The sequence below is a fragment of the Xenopus laevis genome, chromosome 5S (genome assembly GCF_017654675.1).
Source record: "Xenopus laevis strain J_2021 chromosome 5S, Xenopus_laevis_v10.1, whole genome shotgun sequence".
NCBI classification, from domain to species: Eukaryota; Metazoa; Chordata; class Amphibia; order Anura; family Pipidae; genus Xenopus; species Xenopus laevis.
The window spans coordinates 22,538,863-22,547,048 of record NC_054380.1 but is presented as its reverse complement, the minus strand read 5'-3'; the positions used below and the strand labels follow the sequence as shown (position 1 = coordinate 22,547,048).

Sequence of the window (8,186 nt, the reverse complement as noted above, 5' to 3'; positions counted from 1 at the left end):
GACTAGCAGGGATTTTGGAGAAGTTTTCACTAAATCAAGCCAAAAGACTACTTTTCGAAGAACATTCCGTCTATAGTTAAACAGTTATCACGCACGGGCACATTCTTGGTTTTCAGGCAATCTGTCTCCTATAAATTTCTGTTTGCAAATGCCATGAGGGACTGTTGGTTAGAAAAAAGAGGGCGGTCGAAAAGGATAGTTCTGGCCACACCACAAGTGTGCAGGCAAGGTGGATGGAACAAGTGAGGGGGTATAGCTCAGTGGTAGAGCATTTGACTGCAGATCAAGAAGTCCCTAGTTCAAATCTGGGTGCCCCCTTCCAGCCAACAGATAGCAAAATGTCTGAAGAGGTTGACTCTTTAAGTCAGCGAGTGGCAAGCGACGGATGGTTGACTCCATACTGCTGGCATTTTGTCCAGCTTTCAGAACCCAAAAGCTAGGAACCTGCGCAAAACTGTGTGCTAACGGTTCCTGCCAGAAGCTCTGCAAGAGGGGGAGGAGCCGAGGGAGGAGATTAGGTGCATGTGGCCGGCCAGCTTGCTTGACAGACAATCAATGGCCTGAGGAGCCCATACGTGTAGCCCCTGCATCCCGCTGCCAGCAATACCACCTGAACAGGCAGTAATAAACATAACTGTACAAAAAGAAAAGTCAGACGGAGCTGCAAGTAAACACTGTAAGAATGGGTAAACAAAGCCTTACAGTCACTTTTCCATGGTTAGTTTTCAGCACACCCTCACCGATTATACGAGAGGCTGCCTTCATCGTCGGGGGGTATAGCTCAGTGGTAGAGCATTTGACTGCAGATCAAGAGGTCCCCGGTTCAAATCCGGGTGCCCCCTTTCTCAGCTTTATGTTAAATCGATATACTTGTGTTGAGGGGGGAATTCAAGAACAAGCCCACACCGTACCTGCCATTCGTGCCCTTTCCTGCACTAAAATATGGCAATGAGCCCCTACGGTTGAATTCCTTCTGCTACATGAAATTTGGGACAAGCTCGTTGATATCATTTGGCCGCCCACCATTGGCTGAAGAAGGTTATGCCCCAAATCGGGGAAACCTTCTGTGAAAGTTCTTACTGAAGCATTTGCTGAGGTTCATGAGCTGCTCTTTGTCAATCTCCAGCCGATTCCAATGCAGATTGATGGAGCCCGGGGGTCGCTCATTTACGCCAGTGGGTTGGCAATGATGGATGGGGCGATTGGGGTCCACGCTGACAGCGTTTCGTCCAAGTTTCAGAACCCTCAATCTATTAATTGACACAGAAAAGAAAGATGTACTCTGATTCTGATAAAGTGGCACCACCACTTTAGACAGAAAATAGATGTTATGGTAGAGCACCTTGTTGCCTCGGTGACAAATGAAGCAAGATGAAAAGATGGAGCCTGGAATCTGCCCTGTTAACCGACCAGGAAAAGTCTTTAAAGGAGACATATCGGATAGGAGAAAACCTCCTTAGTCGTGTAGGCAGCAATGAATAATATACGGTACCGGTCTTACTTTTGGCTAAAAATCATCATTATCTTTGAAAAATGTCCCCGTTATTGGAGCACCCCTTACATCTGCTATGTTCCCTGTCTGTGGTTGAAATGAGGGGTGGGCGTGTTGTAGCGGTTCCTGCCAGGAACACAGCAGGAGGGGGATAGCCCGTCTCAGCCCTGCATTTGCAAAAAAGGAAAGACAGGTTTCAGTTCCCTATCAGGTCCGCCTAGCCGCTGCTTGGTTTCCATCCTACAGTGCAGTGGGCTGAGTGCTGTCGGCTCCCCTGCACAGCCTGGGAAAGGAGGCAGCAAGAAGTGGGCAAGATGGGTAAGACTAGCAGGGATTTTGGAGAAGTTTTCACTAAATCAAGCCAAAAGACTACTTTTCGAAGAACATTCCGTCTATAGTTAAACAGTTATCACGCACGGGCACATTCTTGGTTTTCAGGCAATCTGTCTCCTATAAATTTCTGTTTGCAAATGCCATGAGGGACTGTTGGTTAGAAAAAAGAGGGCGGTCGAAAAGGATAGTTCTGGCCACACCACAAGTGTGCAGGCAAGGTGGACGGAACAAGCGAGGGGGTATAGCTCAGTGGTAGAGCATTTGACTGCAGATCAAGAGGTCCCTAGTTCAAATCTGGGTGCCCCCTTCCAGCCAACAGATAGCAAAATGTCTGAAGAGGTTGACTCTTTAAGTCAGCGAGTGGCAAGCGACGGATGGTTGACTCCATACTGCTGGCATTTTGTCCAGCTTTCAGAACCCAAAAGCTAGGAACCTGCGCAAAACTGTGTGCTAACGGTTCCTGCCAGAAGCTCTGCAAGAGGGGGAGGAGCCGAGGGAGGAGATTAGGTGCATGTGGCCGGCCAGCTTGCTTGACAGACAATCAATGGCCTGAGGAGCCCATACGTGTAGCCCCTGCATCCCGCTGCCAGCAATACCACCTGAACAGGCAGTAATAAACATAACTGTACAAAAAGAAAAGTCAGACGGAGCTGCAAGTAAACACTGTAAGAATGGGTAAACAAAGCCTTACAGTCACTTTTCCATGGTTAGTTTTCAGCACACCCTCACCGATTATACGAGAGGCTGCCTTCATCGTCGGGGGGTATAGCTCAGTGGTAGAGCATTTGACTGCAGATCAAGAGGTCCCCGGTTCAAATCCGGGTGCCCCCTTTCTCAGCTTTATGTTAAATCGATATACTTGTGTTGAGGGGGGAATTCAAGAACAAGCCCACACCGTACCTGCCATTCGTGCCCTTTCCTGCACTAAAATATGGCAATGAGCCCCTACGGTTGAATTCCTTCTGCTACATGAAATTTGGGACAAGCTCGTTGATATCATTTGGCCGCCCACCATTGGCTGAAGAAGGTTATGCCCCAAATCGGGGAAACCTTCTGTGAAAGTTCTTACTGAAGCATTTGCTGAGGTTCATGAGCTGCTCTTTGTCAATCTCCAGCCGATTCCAATGCAGATTGATGGAGCCCGGGGGTCGCTCATTTACGCCAGTGGGTTGGCAATGATGGATGGGGCGATTGGGGTCCACGCTGACAGCGTTTCGTCCAAGTTTCAGAACCCTCAATCTATTAATTGACACAGAAAAGAAAGATGTACTCTGATTCTGATAAAGTGGCACCACCACTTTAGACAGAAAATAGATGTTATGGTAGAGCACCTTGTTGCCTCGGTGACAAATGAAGCAAGATGAAAAGATGGAGCCTGGAATCTGCCCTGTTAACCGACCAGGAAAAGTCTTTAAAGGAGACATATCGGATAGGAGAAAACCTCCTTAGTCGTGTAGGCAGCAATGAATAATATACGGTACCGGTCTTACTTTTGGCTAAAAATCATCATTATCTTTGAAAAATGTCCCCGTTATTGGAGCACCCCTTACATCTGCTATGTTCCCTGTCTGTGGTTGAAATGAGGGGTGGGCGTGTTGTAGCGGTTCCTGCCAGGAACACAGCAGGAGGGGGATAGCCCGTCTCAGCCCTGCATTTGCAAAAAAGGAAAGACAGGTTTCAGTTCCCTATCAGGTCCGCCTAGCCGCTGCTTGGTTTCCATCCTACAGTGCAGTGGGCTGAGTGCTGTCGGCTCCCCTGCACAGCCTGGGAAAGGAGGCAGCAAGAAGTGGGCAAGATGGGTAAGACTAGCAGGGATTTTGGAGAAGTTTTCACTAAATCAAGCCAAAAGACTACTTTTCGAAGAACATTCCGTCTATAGTTAAACAGTTATCACGCACGGGCACATTCTTGGTTTTCAGGCAATCTGTCTCCTATAAATTTCTGTTTGCAAATGCCATGAGGGACTGTTGGTTAGAAAAAAGAGGGTGGTCGAAAAGGATAGTTCTGGCCACACCACAAGTGTGCAGGCAAGGTGGACGGAACAAGCGAGGGGGTATAGCTCAGTGGTAGAGCATTTGACTGCAGATCAAGAGGTCCCTAGTTCAAATCTGGGTGCCCCCTTCCAGCCAACAGATAGCAAAATGTCTGAAGAGGTTGACTCTTTAAGTCAGCGAGTGGCAAGCGACGGATGGTTGACTCCATACTGCTGGCATTTTGTCCAGCTTTCAGAACCCAAAAGCTAGGAACCTGCGCAAAACTGTGTGCTAACGGTTCCTGCCAGAAGCTCTGCAAGAGGGGGAGGAGCCGAGGGAGGAGATTAGGTGCATGTGGCCGGCCAGCTTGCTTGACAGACAATCAATGGCCTGAGGAGCCCATACGTGTAGCCCCTGCATCCCGCTGCCAGCAATACCACCTGAACAGGCAGTAATAAACATAACTGTACAAAAAGAAAAGTCAGACGGAGCTGCAAGTAAACACTGTAAGAATGGGTAAACAAAGCCTTACAGTCACTTTTCCATGGTTAGTTTTCAGCACACCCTCACCGATTATACGAGAGGCTGCCTTCATCGTCGGGGGTATAGCTCAGTGGTAGAGCATTTGACTGCAGATCAAGAGGTCCCCGGTTCAAATCCGGGTGCCCCCTTTCTCAGCTTTATGTTAAATCGATATACTTGTGTTGAGGGGGGAATTCAAGAACAAGCCCACACCGTACCTGCCATTCGTGCCCTTTCCTGCACTAAAATATGGCAATGAGCCCCTACGGTTGAATTCCTTCTGCTACATGAAATTTGGGACAAGCTCGTTGATATCATTTGGCCGCCCACCATTGGCTGAAGAAGGTTATGCCCCAAATCGGGGAAACCTTCTGTGAAAGTTCTTACTGAAGCATTTGCTGAGGTTCATGAGCTGCTCTTTGTCAATCTCCAGCCGATTCCAATGCAGATTGATGGAGCCCGGGGGTCGCTCATTTACGCCAGTGGGTTGGCAATGATGGATGGGGCGATTGGGGTCCACGCTGACAGCGTTTCGTCCAAGTTTCAGAACCCTCAATCTATTAATTGACACAGAAAAGAAAGATGTACTCTGATTCTGATAAAGTGGCACCACCACTTTAGACAGAAAATAGATGTTATGGTAGAGCACCTTGTTGCCTCGGTGACAAATGAAGCAAGATGAAAAGATGGAGCCTGGAATCTGCCCTGTTAACCGACCAGGAAAAGTCTTTAAAGGAGACATATCGGATAGGAGAAAACCTCCTTAGTCGTGTAGGCAGCAATGAATAATATACGGTACCGGTCTTACTTTTGGCTAAAAATCATCATTATCTTTGAAAAATGTCCCCGTTATTGGAGCACCCCTTACATCTGCTATGTTCCCTGTCTGTGGTTGAAATGAGGGGTGGGCGTGTTGTAGCGGTTCCTGCCAGGAACACAGCAGGAGGGGGATAGCCCGTCTCAGCCCTGCATTTGCAAAAAAGGAAAGACAGGTTTCAGTTCCCTATCAGGTCCGCCTAGCCGCTGCTTGGTTCCCATCCTACAGTGCAGTGGGCTGAGTGCTGTCGGCTCCCCTGCACAGCCTGGGAAAGGAGGCAGCAAGAAGTGGGCAAGATGGGTAAGACTAGCAGGGATTTTGGAGAAGTTTTCACTAAATCAAGCCAAAAGACTACTTTTCGAAGAACATTCCGTCTATAGTTAAACAGTTATCACGCACGGGCACATTCTTGGTTTTCAGGCAATCTGTCTCCTATAAATTTCTGTTTGCAAATGCCATGAGGGACTGTTGGTTAGAAAAAGAGGGCGGTCGAAAAGGATAGTTCTGGCCACACCACAAGTGTGCAGGCAAGGTAGACGGAACAAGTGAGGGGGTATAGCTCAGTGGTAGAGCTTTTGACTGCAGATCAAGAGGTCCCTAGTTCAAATCTGGGTGCCCCCTTCCAGCCAACAGATAGCAAAATGTCTGAAGAGGTTGACTCTTTAAGTCAGCGAGTGGCAAGCTACGGATGGTTGACTCCATACTGCTGGCATTTTGTCCAGCTTTCAGAACCCAAAAGCTAGGAACCTGCGCAAAACTGTGTGCTAACGGTTCCTGCCAGAAGCTCTGCAAGAGGGGGAGGAGCCGAGGGAGGAGATTAGGTGCATGTGGCCGGCCAGCTTGCTTGACAGACAATCAATGGCCTGAGGAGCCCATACGTGTAGCCCCTGCATCCCGCTGCCAGCAATACCACCTAAACAGGCAGTAATAAACATAACTGTACAAAAAGAAAAGTCAGACGGAGCTGCAAGTAAACACTGTAAGTATTAAACAATATTAACATGAAAGAAGGAAGTGTTTTAGGCTGTGGATTTCTTCAGTGCCATTTGCTTTTTGGTTAAGTTTTTTTTACGTATAAATAATGAATATATGATTATTGAGATTTATTGGCATCAAATCCTGACATTTATTTTGGTGACAAAATATAGACATTGATGAATGCCAGAGAAATAACGGAGGATGCCATGAGTCGGCTACCTGTACAAACACATCTGGACGGTTCTACTGCACGTGCTTCCAAGGTTGTTATGGGGATAGTGTTGAATGCTGGGACATTAATAAATACCAAGACAACAAAAGTAGTGACGGGCGAATTTGGCCCGTTTAGCAATTCACTAAACGGCGAAAAATTCTCGAAATGGCGCGTTTTGGAGCATTTATTTGCCCATCACTAAACAAAAGCATTTTCAGCAATTTCTCAGATTGTAGAAACACACAAGGTTCTTGCAGCGGCATCTGTAATGAAGGATTCCGTGGGGATAGATAAAACTGCACTGATGAGGATGAGTGTTCCGACTTGTGTTGAGAATTCGTAGTATGGAAATTTGTTTGGTTCTTTTTCTTACTCGTGAAATTCAGGATTAACAATGATAAATGGCTCCTGATATCAATGAGTGCCCCAACCCTTTTATCTGCAATAAACATGCAGACTGCATTAATACAAAACGTTCTTTTCTCTGTGACTGTAAAAGTGACTTCTCTGGAAATAGGACCACTTGTGAGGACCTTAATGAGTGCAGTTTTGAGTCTCCTATTTGCCCATCTAATTCCCAGTGTATTGATGAAGTTGGATCTTTTTATTGTGAATGCTGGTAACGCTATAAAAAATGGTTCCCTTTGCCTTAATGAAGACGAGTGTTTCCACCCTTCCATGTGCCATCCCCATAGTGTGTTTATCAACCATCCAGGCTCATATGATTGTATCTGTTCAGAGGGTTTAAATGGAAATCGCTCGTTTTGTGAAGAAACAAATGAATATGAACAGGAAAATGTTACACACATATGCCACAATATGCCCCAGTGCATTAACACAATCAGATCATTCATCTGTGTGACGTGGGCTTTCAAAATAATGGAAGTCTGTGCTTAGATGAGCGTGCAATGGACTTATCCAACTGTAGCAGGTTCCACAACTGCACTGACACCATTGGCTCCAACACGTGTAAGTGCACTATATTTCTGGGTTTTTATCCTCGCACTTACACATGTTGGGGCACGTCACACAGATGTCAAGATGGTGACAACTGCACAGAAGTCAATGAAAGAGCATCTTGTTTCAATACTCTATGAATATATTTGTCTGGATTTTCTGGAAATGGGGTAATGTCCAAAGACATTGACGAGTGTCTTAGTGGCGTAGCCTGCTCAGAGAACATGGTGTGCTCAAACACATCCGACTCTCTCCATTGTTCTTGTGATAAGTGATACTACCTACAAGCTAACAACTGCATTGATATAGATGAATGTATGAACCAAACCATTTATTGTGGCTCAGCAGGGATATGCCTAGAAGTGTCAGGATCACATTTATGTGGGATATATTCAGAAAGGCAACTCATTACATAGATGAGTGTTCATAACCAACAAAATATTGTCTTCAGCAAGCTCAGGGTTTGAACACTCCTGGCTCATATTCCTGCCTCTGCAGAGAAGGTTATTTGTCATATACAGGCATCTGCACAGATATTAATGAATGTTTAAATAATGACTGCCATTCTGAAGCCAAGTGCATCAACACATTGGGCAGTTACTATTGCGTATGCAGATCTGGATTTCTTTGAGATGGATACATGTGTAAGGTAGAAGGCGCACACTCCCCAATAGAAAATCAAAAACTGACAAAAGTAAGTATATGCGAGGTGCTAATCCTCCAGGACACTACCCATCTGTAGTTTCCAGAAAATCATGCATGAAAATCATAAAAAGGGTTACATGTGTAATGATAACGATAAGTTTTCCGCCTCTGATTCTTGCCAATCAAGAACTAAGTGCCTCAACCTTCCCGGGTCTTACAAGGGCATTTGTGATACAAAAAGTAGCAGTCTCGCCA

At 46.2% G+C, this 8,186-nt stretch overlaps 7 non-coding genes across 7 annotated transcripts; all 7 read left to right on the top strand.

The window, feature by feature from the left end:
- Positions 1-246: 246 nt before the first annotated feature.
- Positions 247-318, top strand: trnac-gca. Its single transcript has one exon. It is a non-coding gene; the product is annotated as a tRNA-Cys (tRNA).
- A 452-nt stretch (positions 319-770) lies between these two features.
- On the top strand, positions 771-842 carry trnac-gca. The gene has a single exon. It is a non-coding gene; the product is annotated as a tRNA-Cys (tRNA).
- Positions 843-2,060: 1,218 nt separating this feature from the next.
- trnac-gca lies at positions 2,061-2,132 on the top strand. The gene has a single exon. It is a non-coding gene; the product is annotated as a tRNA-Cys (tRNA).
- Positions 2,133-2,584: 452 nt separating this feature from the next.
- On the top strand, positions 2,585-2,656 carry trnac-gca. The gene has a single exon. It is a non-coding gene; the product is annotated as a tRNA-Cys (tRNA).
- Positions 2,657-3,874: 1,218 nt separating this feature from the next.
- trnac-gca lies at positions 3,875-3,946 on the top strand. Its single transcript has one exon. It is a non-coding gene; the product is annotated as a tRNA-Cys (tRNA).
- A 451-nt stretch (positions 3,947-4,397) lies between these two features.
- Positions 4,398-4,469, top strand: trnac-gca. Its single transcript has one exon. It is a non-coding gene; the product is annotated as a tRNA-Cys (tRNA).
- A 1,217-nt stretch (positions 4,470-5,686) lies between these two features.
- Positions 5,687-5,758, top strand: trnac-gca. The gene has a single exon. It is a non-coding gene; the product is annotated as a tRNA-Cys (tRNA).
- The last annotated feature ends 2,428 nt before the right edge of the window (positions 5,759-8,186 follow it).